Source organism: Elephantulus edwardii, unplaced genomic scaffold (genome assembly GCF_000299155.1).
Source record: "Elephantulus edwardii isolate Elephantulus edwardi_28Jun2011 unplaced genomic scaffold, EleEdw1.0 scaffold00062, whole genome shotgun sequence".
NCBI classification, from domain to species: domain Eukaryota; kingdom Metazoa; phylum Chordata; class Mammalia; order Macroscelidea; family Macroscelididae; genus Elephantulus; species Elephantulus edwardii.
In genome coordinates, this window is record NW_006399812.1 from 1,367,176 (window position 1) to 1,385,066 (window position 17,891).

The window sequence follows — 17,891 nt, forward strand, 5'->3', positions numbered from 1 at the left end:
ATGAAATGTGGGTCACAACTGGGTCAGTCTGTGATTCAGGCTGACTACCACTGTGGTCACTGGTTCTTCTCCCACTGCTACTGGACAGCCAACCTGAAGTCACCTACTCCCATGATGCCCTGCTCTGGGTCCTCCAAGCCAGAGGGACTATAAACACAGACACGCCTACAAGTATAGTCCCAGCAAAGTGTGGCAGCCACGGTCTCTGCAGCAAAAGAAGACCCCAACCTCACATTCTAGTTTACCTGCAGAATAGGTACAGCGAGCCTGCAGAGAAAAACCACTGCTGTTTAAGTGTTAAAGTCCCAGTACCTCAAGTAAAAATACTGGTTTAGTAGGAAGAAAACAGGAGAACAAAAAGAAAACAGCTCCTCTCAAAGTTTGTACCATGTCCTGGATCTCATACTCCAGACACATCTGCTCTGTCACCCACATGACAATTTATTTCCAGGCAGATAGAAAAAGGTCTACAGGTCTGGTCACAGCCAGCTCTGGGGAACACTTCAAGTTCCAGAGAGACAACTGAGTTATTGCTTGTGATGTAGCCCCAAGTGCGGGAGGTGGTTTTGTGGAGACAGAGGAGCAGTGCTTACAGGAGAAATTTTCCACCTGTGGTCTCACAGAGCTTTCTTGACCCCATAAATCAAGGATGCTGGCCCCAACTCTGTGTGACATCCCGGAGTGAGGTTTTCCTTCACCATTTCTTCTTCACACACATGCTTTCCTCCTCATAATTCTCCCATAACCATAATGTTCTCTGTGGATTTCCTACTTAATTCTGGCATCCTTTCAGGACAAAACTCAAGCACTGGCAATTCAGAATAATTAGACAATCAGACATTGTGAGTATTGTAATTAATGTTATAAAACCAAATGTGTATGAATGATTGAATAAAAAACCAACATGCTTCATTAACTTTCACCCTACTCCCAGTCTCAACCTATTTTTACCGTGAAATATGCTCACAGAGCAAGTGCTAAACTACTAATATACCTTCTATTTTCAAGCTTAAAAAAAATCAATCAAGAAAAACTGGACTTCACTTTCTCATGACAGATTTATCCAGACAGAAATATCACTAAAAGGATTCTTCAAATGAACTCAGGAGTTAAGATCTTAAAGCTAAGTTCCTGTCAATGTCTCATTTTAATTTCATTTGAAGTGATTTATAAAAACAACAGGTTCCTTTCATGACTTATTAATAGGTGTCATCAAGCTGGCGCTGATTCATGGTGACTGAAGGCACAAGAGAAGGAAACACTGTCTGGTCCTGGCCCATGCTCACAATCATCTCTAAGTGAACTCACAGGTGCAGCCACAGTCGACCTAGCTCAGAGTCCTCTTTGTTGCTACCTTCTGCGTTTCCAAGCATGATGTCCTTCTCCAGAGACTGGTCCTTCCTGAGAACCTGTCACCAAAGTACTGAAGCTGACGTCTCCCCATCCTCATCTCTGCTTCTCTCGGTAATCCTATACATTTCTAACACAGTGTGGTGCCAAGAGGGAAAAACCAGCAACCTCTTCCCATGTGATTTACAGCCTCTAGAAACTCGCTGGAGGTTTAGCTATGAATTGGTTCTAACTCAATGGCAAGGAGACAGTAGCAGATGAATCAAGGGAGAGGAGGATAGATTCTCTGTTAAACAGTTCCCTTATCTGGTGGCCAAGGGATAAGGAGCTGTATCGCCAAACCAAAGGTATGCAGTTAGAATTCCTCAGAGACTTATAGCCTCTAAAAACCAACTGGAGGAGAAATTAGGACTCAGTGCCAATACGGTGGCATATAGCAACAGCAGCATGAGTGGAGTTGGGGGTACTACTACTTCTGATAATCTGGATGGCAACTCCTACCATGACCCTTTTGGGCTGGGCAGACCCCATATAAAGGCAGCTGGTAAAGCTGATAAAGTTCTAGAAACTAAGCCAAGATTAGGGACTTTCAACAACTAGGCTCAAGAATTCCCAGCCTTATATTACAGCAAAAACAGTCTCTGGCAGAGAAAAACCTAGGAATGCTTCTGGCTTCTTGGCACCAAAGAGGAGTACTGAATTGGTTTGTGTCTCCAAGATCCCATGTGGATGGAAGGTGATTCATGGGGCACAGTACTAGAGACTGTCTGAATTGTAAAGTCCTATCAGGCCAACACAATGACTTTAACAAATCAGCCATGGATCATAGAAGTAAGAAGGTTTTTGTTCAAAACCATTCCGAAGCAACGGGCAGTCAAGTGAGATCTCATTTGCTTTCCAGTGTTCCAGAACTCATATGATTCCAGTGCAGTGAAATCCCAACTATGTCATGCTATCTCCCTACACTCAATGCTGGTTCCCTAAGATCAGCCCTTAGAATGGCTTGCACTGAGTTGACTTTGATGCATGAAGTAGAAAAATAACAGATGAATGTTTCCCCCTTTTCTCCCCTTGGCACACATAATCTAACAGCTACCTGTCTCCTACCCACGAACCTGTAGCATCACATGAGCAGACCCATCCAAGTGGAAGAGGCTGCTGATTTGGAGGAACCTGGTCAACACGACCATTCTCTGGGATAACAACCACTTCAGAATCAAGATCACAAGAGCAGAATTTCACTTCAGTCTTGAAATTCACAAGAGAATGATCTGCTTCATGAGCACCCACAACCCATTTGATAGTGGAAGCTTACGTCTTGCTATGATGTTAGGCAGGTTTCTAATCTTCTAATTTAAGAATCTTCTAATGTAAGAGGGACTAAGAAGAAAGGACTGGCAATCTATTTCTGAAAATCATCCACAAAAACCTTCTGTATCACAAATCAATCATGGGAATGGCCCAGGACAGGGAAAGATTTGTCCACTGTTCCCCTGGGTCACCATGAGGACAGGGAACAGTACAACAAGGTGGGTATGACTTGTGGGGGACTGTGGAGCAGGGTGTGTCTTCCACCTTCTCAAGCTCCTTCTCAAATCTGACTTCCCTTTCAGTTGTTTATGTTCTGATTGCATTAACATTTTTAAAACTTTCAATGTTTATGAATAAGATTAAAACACGCATGTAATTTACATCTCCAAATTTGTTTTTGTTATTTTCCCCACAATAAAGTTACTGGCTTCCTTGGAAAGGTCCCCGCTGAGAAGGAGGGCTGCACAATGCAAATTTTAATTACTCTCTATTTTTTTGAGAGTTTGTAGTTGTTGTTTCATGCTGAGCTGCTGAGCCGTTGCTCCATATTTACACGACTCTGATGAACCCACCTCATTTTCCTATCATTCCGTTTTGAAATCTGTCATAACAGTCTCACCTCATTGAACCTCCAACTCAACTTCAATTAAAAGCTAGCAACCCCAGCTGATTGTTCCTCCCCTCTTCTTGACTAACGGCTTTCTCTAAATCCTATCACTTAAAATATATACACCACATACTCAGTCAGAGAAATGCAAGGAACTAAGCTGTGGTTAAGTATAGCTCAAGGAATAGCCAGCAGCATCCTATCACTAAAAGCAGAAGTCCCTAATTACCATGCCAAGCACAGAGCAGCGAAAGCGGCAAGGCTTAGAGGGGAAAAGGCTCTATCAAATCAGTGGGAAATAGCATCTCGCTGCAGAGGAGATGAGGCTACGCGTGTTCTATTTTTAAAAAATAGTTTAACTCTTCATCAGACACATGCAAGGCAGACCCTTATTCTCAAGTAATACTACTTTTAAAAACTATGATGGCTTTGTTTGTGTGCAAGCACTCAATGACCTATAAGCATGTATAAATTGTTTTACAGCCAGACACTAATTACATGCATGTCACTGCTATAGTCATTAGGTGCCTTTCATTGGGTTTTGACTCATGGTGACGTGACCCTGGGTGACAGAGCAGGACGGCTGCATAGGGTTTCCTGGGTTGTAATCTTAAAAGGGACAGATTGGCAGGCCTTTATCCTGTGAAGCTTCTGGGTGGATCTGAATAAACAACCTTGTTTGGTTAGCAACGAAGAGTATAACTGTCACACAAAGGTCCCTAGAATATTTCCACTGGAGTATTTACAAATAAATCATACTGTAACAAAAACAATTCTTGATTTACAGACATATAAATTTAACCTATAAAGGTCTATGAGGATGGTAAAGGACCCAGCAGTGTTTGCTCTGTGGTACACAGAGTTGTCAAAACCAGCCTCACAGTACCTGACAGCAATGGTAACTTTTTATTTTACAGGAAAAACAGATACAAAGAAATTAGGTATGATATGTCAAGCCACAAAAGCAGATACACAGATTAAGCATCTAGGTTTGAGCTCAGGAAATGTTTTGAATGTCTTTAATTTAACATAAAGAGTCATTCCAGCCTTTTCTACAAGACCAGGGCATGCCTGGAACAAAGAGACAGACAGCCACTTCTATCTCAAATTCTGCCTGTCTTCCATCTAACATAACACCTTCCAAAGGTTACATTCTGATCCTGAATTTCTACGAATCACTTCTGTTACTGAATCAGTTCTGTCCACAGGTTTACCTTTTGATCTGTCATTCATATCCATGTTTCCCTTCTGGTCCTACTCTCAGTGAAAGCATCTATTTTTTTTTATATATATATATATTGCTGTAATGTGCTGGGTAGTTAATTAAAAATCGTAGTGATTCTACGAAAAATAAATTAGAATCTTGTTCTGTCCTGTGCCATTTTTACAATGTCTGACATACTTGAGCCTATTGTTAGAGTCATTGTATCAATCCATCCTAGAGAAAGTTAAACCAGGCTACTCCTTGGAGGCAAGGATTCTGGGGCTTCATCTGACATACTCTGGACATGTTGTAAGGAGAGACAGGTCCTTGGAGAGGGACGTCATGCTTGGGGGGGGGGAATAGAGGGACAGCGCAGGAGGGGAAGACCCTCTATGAGGTGGATTTATTTAATGACTGGGGTAATTGGGGTGGGTGTGTCAGAGGCACAGGATAGAGCAGGGTTTAGGGCTGTTGTACATAGGGTTGCTATGAGTCGCAAACGACTCGATGGCAAACAACAACAACAACATCTATTTATCAATCTATCTCAACTACTTGTGGTGTAAAAATACAACACATCCTTGCTGGCAAAAAGTGAAGATGACTTAAGGACTTACTGCAAAAAAAATCAGACTATAGCCTTTAATATGGATACCATCTAAACATCAAGAAAACCATAATTCTCACCACTGGATCAATAAACAGCATCATGAAGATCAAGAAAAGACAGTGTCAGTGACTTGATTTTGGTTGGATACAGAATCAACATTCATGGTTGAGCCTGTCAAGAACTCAAAATGGGCATGCACTACATTGGGAAAATCTGCTGTCAAGCATCTCTCGTAACTGTTAAAAGAGCAACAATGTTAGTTTAAAGGCTACAATGTGCCTGATACAAGCACTTTAAAATGAATTTATATCCCTCTGAAAGCTAGACAATGGATAAGGAAGACTGAAGAAGAATCAAGCCTTTGAGTTGTAGTGTTGGCAAAGAGTGTTGCATATCCCTGGAAGCCAAAAGAACAAACAAATTTACCCTGGAGGAAGTGCAACCAGGGTGACCCTGAGAGGCAAAGTCAGTGAAATTTCATCTCACACATGTTAAGCATGTGGTCAGAAGAGATCAATCCTTGGAAAAAGACATCATGATGGGAAAGGAAGAGTAACAAAAGAGGGGAAGACCCTCAAGGAGCTGGATTAACACAGTGACTTTAACAATGACCTTGAGCATGGCAGAGATCATGAAGGTGGCACAGGATACGGCAAGGTTCTCATCTGTTGTGCATGTTGTTGTTGTTATGTGTCATTGAGTCACCTAAACGCATGTATACTAACTCTGGAACCCTGCCCTTTCCTGAGCCAGTCTCATCACCTCCAACAGACTTACTCCTATTTCTCCAGTCACTGAGTCAATCCATCTCATCCTGAGTCTTCCTCTCCTATGCTGTCCCTCCACCCTTCTAAGCTTGATGACATTCTCCAAGGACTAGTCCCTCCTAATCACATGCCCAAAGTATTTGAGACAAAGCCTCAAAATCCTTGCCTCTAAGGAGCAGCCTGGTTTCACCCTCTCCAGTACAGCCCTATTTGTTCTCCTGACAGTCCATGGAATGTTCAAAACTCTTCTCCAACACTGCAACTCAAACGCATCAATCCTTCTTCTATCTTCCTTAGTTACTGTCCAGCTCTCAGACACATAGCAAATAATTGTAAAGAACATGGCCTGAATCAGGTGCACCTTAGTCTCCAGACTGACATCACTGCTCTTCAGTATCATAGAGAGGTCCCTGACAGTCGACTTTCCCAATGCAATTCAACTTTTGATTTCCCGACTGTTGCTGACAAGAGTGCTGATTGTGGAACAAACAAGCAGAAGTTATCAACAATCTCAATTTCTTCTCCATCCATCATAAAGCTGCTGATAGGCCCAGTGGTGAGAATATTTGTTTCCTGATGATGAGCTTCAAACCATATTTAAGGATGCAGTCCATGACCTTACGCAGTAAAGTGGCCGTACTAAGTGATAGATTGTTTTTCACCTGAAAAAGTAGTTATGATACAGCCCAGACAACGGTGATAACAACATACTTATAAGATGTTACTAAGATTGCTATTAAAATAGATTATACCCACAAATAAATAACAGTAAACATCTTTATGAAACTAGCAATCTTCTGAAACGAATGAAGACAACTGAGGCTAAGCCTGTAATCTGAGAAAGCAAATAAATGAAACCAGAGGCTCAAAATTTCTTGCCACCAAGTTGCAACTGCTTTGTAACTGGCCCTTTGTTGTGTGTCTGACGCTGTTAATCACATGGTTGGAGACTGCTCATCACTCTCCTCAAGAGCCATCAATGTATTCAAACTTTCAGAGAGGCACAGCCTTTGGGTTAACAGTGAAACTCCCTAGAGACTATGCCACCAGAACCTGAAGAAGAACCTTCAAATGAAGCCTTTAACTTGATAGTTTTAAAAATTAAGTATTTGAAACTTTCTTGAAAAGTTTTCACTGAAAGCTTCCCTATATTATATTCTTCTAAGTAGTATAGCACTGGACTGTCCATTTGCGGTACAGAGATAACTCCTGGTTGCTGTGATGCTAAATGCTGTGACACTGATGTGTCAAATGAGATAATGGTTACCCACTGTGAACAGTGTTTGGTGGAGCTCTCAAATTAAAACAAGCTTGGAATCAGGACTGGCATCCACTTCCAAAATAACTTGCCTCTGTAAACTCTATGAACTTAGAGAAACGATGAAAGTTACACACGTTCAGGACTTACCTTCATAGGGTTACTATGAGTCATCTATGACTCGACAGCACTTAACAACAACAGAATAAACATTAATAGAAAGGTACTCAATTTATTTTACTGGTATTTTATTTTACAGGTAGCTCCCAACTTACCACATATTTGAGTTAAGATAAACAGCCCTTTTGTTTGCCAAGGGCTACCTGAACTCTAAGGAGCTCTGTCAGTCTAGTGGGAAGGAGGTGTGCTGCAATCCTGAAGGCATATGATTGGAATGCACCAGCTGCTCTGTGGGAGATAGATGGGCAATCTGCTCCCATGCAATTAAATTGCCTCTGAAATGCCCACGAGGAAGGTTTTTATAGGGTCAGCAATGAGCGGGTTGTGACTCAATGGTACTCAATTCAATGGTCTATCTTCTTTTTTTTATAATTTATGGAATTTTCTGAAATGTACTAAAAGACCAATCTGTTAATAAATGTAATAAATGATCAATCTCCTTTATAAACATAAAGGTAAAATCCTCAATTGAATATTGCTGTTACTGTTGTTCACCATCAAGTCAGAACTGACCCACAGGTGACCCCCGGTGGGTTTTCAGAGGCAATTAATCACATGAAAGGAGACTGCCCATCAATCTCCCACAGAGCACCTGGTGGATTTGAATTGCAAGCTTTCGGGATTGCAGCACAGCTTCTTGCCACTAGGACACCAGGTCTTCCTAATTTGATTATAACTAAATATTACCAAGTGAAATATTTTACACAACCCAGCTTGCTGAAACTGAGAAGGACCTGAAGCGCTTGCTGCAGAGGGTCAAGTACTGCAGACTTCAATATGGATTGAGGTTCAATATCAAGAAGACAAAGATTCTCACCTCTGGAACTATTGGCAGCATCAGGATGGATGGTGAAGAGATTGAGATTGTTCACAGCTTTAGTCTGCTTGGCTCCACAGTCAACACTCTTGGCACCAGCAGCCAGGAAATTAAAAGATGTATTGCAATGGGAAAGTATGCTATTAGGGACCTCTCCAAAGTACTGAAGAGCAATGGTGTCTCTGGAGACTAAGGTGCATCTGATATAGGCCATGGTCTTTGCAATCACTTGTTATGCATCAGAGAGCTAGACAATGACTAGGGATGACAGAAGGAGAATTGATGCCTTTGAGCTGTGGTGCTGGAGCAGAGTATTGAGTGTACCATGGACTGCCAAGAAAACAAACAGATTCACCCTGGAGAGGGTTAAACCGGGCTGCTCCTTGGAGGCAAGGATTATGAGGCTTCATCTGACATACCTTGGATATGTTATGTTGTAAGGAGGGACTGGTTGTTGGAAAGGGACATCATGCTTGGGAGGGTGGAGGGGCAGCAAAGGAAGGGAAGGTCCTCTATGAGGTGGACTGACTCAATGGTGGGGGTAATAGGGATGGGTGTGTTAGAGACAGTGCTATTGGCACAGACAGAGCAGAGTTTAGGGCTGTTGTACATAGGGTCACTATGAGTCGCAAGAGACTCAGTGGCACATAACAACAACAAAGTATTTTAACATTTAATAATTGGGTCCACTTTAAGAAGTATATTATCTGAGTTATTAAAACAAACAAAAAAACAAACATAAAACACAAATTCACAAAAAACCAAAACCCAACAACCCAACTCCCAAACACCATACTGTGATCAACTTACGGATCTCTAAGTGCATACCTGGAAAACTTCACAACTCACCACTAAATTAACAAGAGGAGTTAGATATAAGCTGAACAGTTAAATGATCAATAGCTCTTCTATGAAGCAGTAATACAATTTTTTTTTAATTAGAAAGAAAAGCACTTCAGAATATCAAGAAAAATGAACAAGGAATAATCTTAACAAGAAATGTTAAGACTTACATATAAAGAGACCCTCAGAATTCTACTAAACGGTCCAAAATACAATGAAAATGATGTGACTAGACTTCTCAATATCGCTTAATATATCGTGTTATTATATAACACAAAGTTAAATGTAGAAAGAGGAATAATCCATTAAGCTACACAGTGATGTTTCAATATAATTTTTATTGTATTAACAAATACTATGATAATTTGAATTAAATAGTACAAGTTAAGAAAAATGTTGTTGGGCACAAGTTACATTTATAAAGAGATTTTAGAAGTCTTCTCAGTAAATACAGTATTTCTATCTTTTATGAACAATTTAGGTACTAGCAATTTACTTTATAAATATTTCACTATTTACTGGATGAATAAATTAATAAGTAACATACTGAAAGAGAAAAAAACATTCTAAGTAATAAGACTTGTTGTTGATATTTTAATGGAATGTTTTGCTTTATCCAAATTAAAAAACCCATCAGTTATTATAAAGGTAAATTGTAGGATATTACAATTTACGTACTTCATCAAATGCAAGCTTATACAGATTAATATAGTAATCATTGTTGTTGTTGCTGCATTCTGTGAAGTTGGAACTGACCCATAGTTAACCTTCCAGTGGGTTTTCAGAGGCAGAAAATCACAAAGAAAGAGACTGCCTATTCTTCTCTCACAGAACAGCTGCTGGATTCAAACCATGTACCTTCTGGATTGCAGTGCAGCTTTTTACTAGTAGGCCACTAGAGCTCCCTAAACCCTTGTTGTTGTTGTTGTTATGTGCCGTCGAGTCGTTTCCGACTCATAGCGACCCTAACTCCCTAAACCCTTAGCTATTTGTAATCCCTAAACAAGAAAACTATTCACCTTGCACTGTTATTAAAGAGTTCATTTTCTCTCAGATTTGAAGACATACAAAATCTTTTAATTATGATGGTTATTTTTATAACAAAAATAAGTGATCTCCATCAGAACTTGTAATTGAAAGTACATTTGCTCCTCAGAAAGTTAATAGCGTATCAGTGCACTGACCTTGTCAAAAACCCTCTGATTGCATAAAGAGATTAGAATCAAAGACAGTGGTTTTACATCCTGATCACTAATTGATATTGAGTGCTTCTCCACTGGGTCATGTCTCAATAAAATGCCCTGCACTGTATGCTGGGGTCACCTCCCACACTGTCCTGTCAGTGCTGGATAATGTAACTGCATAACAATGATAATGAACACATGCTTCCCACTTGCAACCTGACATTGACAGGAATGCTCCAAGACCTCAGTGTTCTCACATCCAAGCTGTGTGGACATTGCTTTTGGCATGTGGGAGAGCACAGGGCTGGGGCTGGAGAATGAGGATGAAGACACTTAACCCTTGCAGGATCAGGAGATTCCACTGCCACTTCTAAATGTCTAATGACATTTTCCTCAGATTCATCCTCCTCACCCCAGCTCTTTCTGGCATTTTAATTATGGAGAGCAGAACGCCTGCTCAGAGGAACACAGTTATAACACATCTCTTTCCCCTGTTCTAAATGACGATGGAGGGGAATGAAGAGGAAAATTTCATTTGATTATCATTTGTAGACAGGGAAAAGGCTTTCTCTTCAATGTTATTTCAGTATGGACACAAAAGCCTCCAAGAATGGGGAATATAAGACTGAAGAACTGAAATAATTAAAAACACTTAGAACATTCATAACGTGTGATGCTGTTACTTCAACAATCAATTCAACTCAGTGGTGTTATGCATTTGGAAATACTTAATCTATTATAGTCTAATAATTTTACATAAGGAGCTCTTTATATTCTAATAATATTATTTGAGGGGCTTTGGTGGCACTGCGTTACTTGGTGCTGCTATCTTTAAGGACAGCCGCTCGACTCCCAGTTGCTCCGTGGGTCAAACGTGGGCAATCTCTTCCAGCAAAGACCTCTACTCTCAGAAACCCAGTGAGTTGACATCAACTCAACAATAGCAGGTTTGGTGTTTCTGATGATTTATTTTATTTAAGCATTTTGTTAAAAGGAGGAAATACAGATTCACAAACAGTGCTTTATGCATCAATTCTCTTTAATGCATTACTCCATTATCATCTGACCCTGCCAACAGGAACTCAAGCTGGCCTCACCCTGAGCACAGAGCTTATTTTGTGTGTAAACTATCAACTGTTTCTAGACACACTTTCAGAGCAGATGTATTATAAATAGAATCTGAACTGAAAAATCCAGCTAACTCAGTTGGAGGAGAGTTTATTTGGAAGGTGGGGACAGACAACATTCAGAAACACGGGAGAGTAACTGTTACATATTTTTGTTGACTTGTGAGCGCATTTTAACCTCAAAATTTTGTATTTTTAAATTAGGTCTCTATGAAGCCAATAAGGAGATCCAGTGATGTGGTGTAGTCAGTTGCATGTTACACGGTGAACTCAAAGCTCACAATCTCTGGAGAAAGATCTTTCTGGAAAGACATGAACAATCTCCTTCCATCAACACTTAAAGCCTTGGAAAGCCAACGGAGGGTCACTCTGTCACACAGTGACAGAGTTGGATATTTAGGGCATATTAAGAAGTCTTTTTTTTTCCCTGACTGCTTTAAAAACGTTGGTAAGCTTTAACTCTGGGAGAATTGTTACAGTAGTAATGGATTTTTAACATTTCTCTTCTGGTCCCATAAAATGCTCAGATCTTAAAAAAACAGCATGTGTGTTCCCAATGGAAAATCAAGGTGAATTTGTTTACTTCTTGAACTTGGGTACCTGGAGCTAAAGTTGGCTTTTAATCCACTTGTCTGTCCTCTCAATCAGGATAGGTCTTACTGCTCCCTCCTGACTTCTCAGGAGAGGTCTTATTACTGTCTCTGTTTAGGTGAATTCTCAGGGGAAGGAACACCAAATAGAGCAATCTTTGACAGTCTTCATCAGAAAAGTCAGAAAAAGTAGAGCCATCTCACCTTCCTATATTCCTCTCATAAAGAAGGCAAAACTGTTTCCCTCAATTATTCCTCAAGGCTGTTGTCGTTGTTTTTGTGAGGTTCCATTAAGTCAAACATAACTCACAGTCAGCCTACGAACATCACAGTGAAACTGCCCCTTCCTGCAACATCCTCACAGTCTTCTATGCTCAAGCCCACTGTTGCAGTCACTGAAACAACACACCCTATCGAGGGTCTTCCTATCTTTCAGTGAGCTTCTACTTTCCTAAAGATGATGTCTTTTCCTAAAGACATGCAATCCCAAAGCTCCTGGGTTGCATATGAGAAAAGAATCTATCAGAATCATATAATCTGGAATTGTTACACATGCTTTTTGTGATGCTCTTAAAGTATCTATGTAGAAGTCACTTAAGTCATTTTTATGTGTACTACTAAAATGATTTTTAAACTGTTATACATATTTGGGTTTTCTTGAGGCTCAATGTCAAGAAGACAAAGATTCTCACCACTGGACCAAGTGGCAGCATCAGGATGGATGGTGAAGAAACTGAGATTGTACACAGCTTTAGTTTGCTTGGCTCCACAGTCAACAGTCTTGGCATCAGCAGCCAGGAAATTAAAAGGCGCATTGCCATGGGAAAGTATGCTGTTAGGGACCTCTCCAAAGTACTGAAGAGCAATAGTGTCTCTCTGGAGACTAAGGTGCATCTGATACAGGCCATAGTCTTCGCAATCACTTGTTATGCATCAGAGAGTTGGACAATGACCAAGGAGGATAGAAGGAGAATTGATGCCTTTGATCTGTGGTGCTGGAGAAGAGTATTGAGTATACCATGGACTGCTAGAAAAACAAACAACCAGATTTATCCTGGAAAGGGTTAAACCGGGTGGCTCCTTGGAGGCAAGGATTCTGAGGCTCCGTCTAACATACTTTGGACATGTTGTGAGGAGAGACCGGTCGGAGGGTGGAGGGACGGCGCAGGAGAGGAAGGCCCTCTATGAGATGTATTGATTCAGTGACTGGGATAATTGGGATGGGAGTGTTGGAGACAGTGTGATTGGCACAGGACAGAGCGGAGTTTAGGGCTGTTGTACATAGGGTCGCTATGAGTCGCAAGCGACTCGACGGCACATAACAACATCATATGTTTGGAGTCTAGATTATGTGCTATCGTTACAGTGTGTTTCAGTTCAGGTGAGTCACATATCCAGAGCTTGTACATGTGCTGCCTGTGGCTCCTGAACTGGACAGCCTTGCTCTTGAGCACAGCAAGAATGAAGTGTGATTGGCACAGGACAGAGCGGAGTTTAGGGCTGTTGTACATAGGGTCGCTATGAGTCGCAAGCGACTCGACGGCACATAACAACAACACAACAACACTTTAGGCATGTGGCCAGGAGGAGCCAGTTCTTGGGAGAAGGACATCATGCTTGGAAAGGTGGACGGACAGCAAAGAAGAGAAAGACCTTGGATGAGACAGACTGACACAGTAACTGGGGTGATGGAGGTAGGTGTGTCAGAGAAAGTGAGATTGTCTCAGGATAGGACAGGGTTCAGAGGTCATGTACTTAGGTTTGCTACGAGTCACAAGCGAATGGATGGCACATCACAACAACAACGTTTTCTGAGAGATAGCCTGGTGTTTTTCCTGTGGATCTGTAGTTCAAAACCACCAACAGCTTCATGGGATAAAAGTGAACACTATTCCCCTGTGCAATTTTTAGACTCTAAAAACCCACTGGAGTGTTAGCTATGAGTCAGTTATAATTAACAGGGGTTTGAGATTCTTTTTGTTAATTGTTTTTCACCTATGAGATTGTGGTTGTTTTGAAGTGTTATAAACTATGACTACAGGACTCTGTGAACAACAGATCTGAATTTTACTCTATCTTGAACCATCCTCGCCATCTCTCACGTTTGAGCCCACTGTTACTGTAAATGCGTCAATCATCTTGTTGATATTCTTTTTGTCTTTTCCCACCATGATGTGGTTTTCTAAGGACTGGCTTCCTCAGACAACGTGTCAAAATAGTGAGGCAAAGTTTCACCATTCTTGACCCTTAGAAGTACTCTGGTTGCTCCAAAACACACTTGTTTGTTCTCCTGGCAGTCCATGGAGATTCCACACTCTTCTCTAACACTATAATTCAAAGGTTTTGATGCTTCTTCCGCCATCCTTATTCATTGTCCAGCTTTCAGAACCACAGGAAATGACTGAAAACACCATGCTTTGGAGCAGGTGCACCTTAGTCTTTAAAATGACATCATTCCTGTTCAGGACTTTGACAGCGTATTTGCCCAATGCAATACATCTTTTGATATCCTGACAACTTCAACCTTTCCTCCATCTATCATCTGTCACCTACCTAATGGTCCAGGGGTGAGAACTATCGTACTCTTGCTGCTGAGATACAATCCCTATTAAAGGCTATGGCCCTGGATCTTCTGCCGCAAGGGTCCTAAGTCCTCTTCACTTTCTGCAAGGAAAGTGTGTCATTTGCACCAGCAGGCTGTTGATGTGTCTTCCTCCAATCCTAATGCCACGTTCTCCTTCCACTTTCTGGAATTATTTGTTAAAGCAAACAGGCTAAATGACTATAGAGAAAGGACAGAACAACGACACACATCATTCCTGATTTTAAACCATGCGTTGGTCCATTGTTCTGTTCAGACAACACTCCTTGGCATATGTCTAGGTTTTAAATGAACATAATTCCATGTCCCGGGATTCCATTCTTTTCAATGCTATACATAATTTGTTATGATCTCCAGAGTCAAATCTCTTGGTAGAGTCAATAAAACACAAGTAAACATCATTCTAATATTCTCTGCTTTCAGGCGACTTCTACCCAACATAAAAAAAATGATACCCCTCGGTTGAGTCCACCAGCTGCTCCATAGTAGAAGGATGGGCAATCTCCTTCCTTGCAATTACTGCCTCTGAAAACCCACTGGCGGGTCAGCTATGTGTTAGTTCCAACTCGATGTCACACAACAACAAAAGATGGATTAAGTATCATGTTTTTGTTCTTGTTGATTTTCCCCAATGCAATAAATACAGTCTGATTAAAAAAAATGATACCCCTCATACTGTAAAAAAAAAAGCAGTATATGAACTTGATGAAATGATAACAGTTATGGAAAGGCATTAAGTATTCTGTTCACAGAATAGCTATGAGTAGTGCTTGACTCTACAGCAATCAACAACTAACAACTCATACTGTATGCAGTGCCTCTACTTGAAATTTATGGAAGTTCTTTGCCAACATAGCCATTTAAAAACAATCTCCAGCAAGGTTTTATGTGTATATGGTATTACTAACTTTGTAGCAGTCTTTATTGTTTCCATCACCCAGGAATTCTTTGTCATACATGTTGTTAGGTTCCATGGAGTTGGTTGTGACTCATTATTACAAGTAGAATAACACAAACAGAAATGAGTATAATAGGTTACTGTTCAGTTAGAGGCTGAATGACTAGTGATAATTCCCACCTCTATCATATTAAATTCTTTCCAATTTTAAGATCATGATTCTGAACATTTTCAACCAAAGTTTTGTTCAATAAAATATTAAAGGCAAATTTCTCCATGATCAAGCTCAGTGTATTCCTATGTATCTCATAGGAGTAACAAGGATTCTAAGAGGCACAACCAATTTGCATTACATTGCTACTTTCTTTTCACCCAAACAATGCAGACATTAAAAGGTGTTTTTTCAAATTATACAACCACCTTACGTGCATGCATGGACACATTATTTACATGGACACATTAGGAGAAAACACAGTAACCAAAACATTGGTGGGTTGAATCCACCTACCTAGTAGCACCACAGAAGAAAAGCCATGAAGAGTCACAATCCACTCCATGCCAAGGAATCTGGCTTGGATTTACTTTGAAGTATGAGTTACTTTTGAAAAAAACTTCTGAAGAATAGCCATAAAATACTACAATATGAGAACAGGTGTTATTATAGCTTCCAATAAGGTAAATGGATTAACTAGGTAGACAGTTGAGAGCATTTATTTAACTACAATAAATCAATAAAAGTGTTAAACATGAAAATCCATTATAAGCCTGTTTATATGCCTTAACTTCAAGCATTCCAGTTCTGTATACCTATAATTAGCAAGTGATAAAAGATGCCATCCATAGTAACATAATGAGAGGAACGTCTATAATGATAATTAGGAGTTATTCTCACAGAGAAGAAGGTTAACATGGTCACAGATTGCAGAAAACCAAGGGTTCAACTTATTCTGTATGAGACTATTAGACATAAGATCATATTAATTGTATCCATGATACAAAGTCTTGCCTAGAAAACGAGTCATAAATAATATGTGAAAGCAAGAAAGCTTTCTCCAAAGTAAAGTCTCAACTAGAGGGAGTACACACATATTTCATGAATCCTCTGGAATTGAGGGATCTTACATGTTACTGGTAATAACAGAACGTCAGCTGTTGCCTTTCATATCCTCGTTTTCTTAAACTTTACCTGCATTATTATTTCATTGTGTATATGTTGTTTGGACTCAGTATATTCTTTCCATCTTCTTTTAATACTTCCTGGATCATTTAATATTCTGCCGAAAGCATCCTTGATTATAGCAACTCGAGGTTTGAATTTGTTCTTCAGTTCCTTGAGCTTAAGATATGCTGAGCGAGTTCAGCCCTTTTGATTTTCAGACTCCAACTCCTTAAACATTTCATTGTAATATTTTACTTTGTCATCCCATGCTGCCTTTTGAAATCTTCTATTCAACTCTTTAGTATCTTGAATTCTTCCCTATGCTTTGGCTTCTCTGCGCTCCAGTGCAATTTTCAGAGTCTCTTCTGATATCCACTTTGGTCTTCTCTTCCTCTTCTGTCTTTATAATGAACGTTTGCATTCTTCTTGGATGATATCCTTGATATCCTCCCACAACTCATCTGGTCTTCGCTCATCAGTGTTCAAGGCCTCAAACTTGTTCCTGAGATGGTTCTGAAATTCAGGTGGGATAGACTCAAAGTCATATTTTGGTTCCTGTGGACTAGGTTTAATTTTCCTCAGTTTCAGCTTGAACTTGCATATGAGTAGTTGGTGGTCTGTTCCACAATCAGTTCCTGGCCTAGTTTTCACAGCTGATATTGAGCTTTTCTAGTGGTTCTTTCCACAGATGTAATTAATCTGATTCCTATGCATACCATCAGGTGAAGTCCATGTGTATAACCTGCGTTTATGTCTCTTAAATAAGGACTGGCAGACACAGAAGAATTTCATGAAACAACATATGAGCAAGAGACTATGGTGATGAAGGAAGAAGTTCAAGCTGCTTTGAAGGAAATAGCAAAAAATAAGGACCCAGGAATAGATGGTATACCAATTGACATATTTCAGCTAGCAGATGCTGCCCTGGATGTGCTCACCAAGTTGTGCCACGACAACCACCTGGCCAACTGACTAGAAGAGATCTATGTTTGTTACCATCCCCAAAATAGGTGACCCAACAGAGTGTGGAAACTACAGAACAATCTCATTGATTTCACATGCAAGCAAAATTCTACTGAAGATTATCCAAAAACGACTGGAACAACACATCAGCAGAGAAATGCCAGAAATCCAGGCTGGGTTTAGAAGGGGTCGTGGTACCAGGGATATTATAGCTAAAGTTAGATGGATCTTAGCTGAAAGCAGGGAGTACCAGAGGAATGTCTATCTGCATTTCATTGACTATGCAAAGACGTTTGACTGTGTGGATCATAACAAACTGTGGCTGACTTTGAGAAGAATGGGAATCCCAGAACACTTGATCGTGCTAATGAGAAACCTATACTTGGACCAAGAGGCAGTTGTCAGAACAGAGCAAGGAAAC

At 40.4% G+C, this 17,891-nt stretch overlaps 1 protein-coding gene across 1 annotated transcript in view; it reads right to left on the reverse strand.

Annotated features, from left to right (window-relative positions):
• Positions 1-17,891, reverse strand: part of AFF3 (AF4/FMR2 family, member 3) — a 618,084-nt gene that overhangs the window by 390,364 nt on the left and 209,829 nt on the right. The gene's annotated exons all lie outside the window — the stretch shown is intronic.